We start from the raw sequence: 364 nt of genomic DNA, 5'->3' as shown, positions 1-364 counted from the left end.
GAGCAGAACCAGGAGAACGTTGTACACAGTAACAGCCACATTGTGTGATGACTGATATTGATAGACTCAGCTCTTCTTAGCAATGCAAGGATCTAAGACATCTCCAAAGGCCTCATGATGAAAAATGCTATCCACATCCAAAGAAATAACTATGGAGTTTGAATGCAGATCGAAGCATACTGTTTACTATTTTTTTCCTTCTGTTGTGTTTTGTTTCCTCTTTCTGGTGATTCCTCCTATTGGTTCTAATTCTTACTTACAACATCACTAATGTGAAAATGTGTTTAATAGGAATATATATGTATAGCCTATATCAGATTGCACCCCATCTTGGGGAGGGAGGTGGGAAGGGAGGGGGAAAAAC

At 39.3% G+C, this 364-nt stretch overlaps 1 protein-coding gene across 1 annotated transcript in view; it reads right to left on the bottom strand.

Moving 5' to 3' along the window:
• TRMT13 (tRNA methyltransferase 13 homolog) overlaps window positions 1-364 on the bottom strand; it is a 23,088-nt gene that overhangs the window by 6,083 nt on the left and 16,641 nt on the right. The window lies entirely within an intron of this gene.

This window comes from Vombatus ursinus, unplaced genomic scaffold (assembly GCF_900497805.2).
Source record: "Vombatus ursinus unplaced genomic scaffold, bare-nosed wombat genome assembly UNPS02014787.1, whole genome shotgun sequence".
In the NCBI taxonomy this organism is placed as follows: domain Eukaryota; kingdom Metazoa; phylum Chordata; class Mammalia; order Diprotodontia; family Vombatidae; genus Vombatus; species Vombatus ursinus.
Note: the sequence above shows the minus strand (reverse complement) of the source record. Positions and strands in the feature narration are given on the sequence as shown.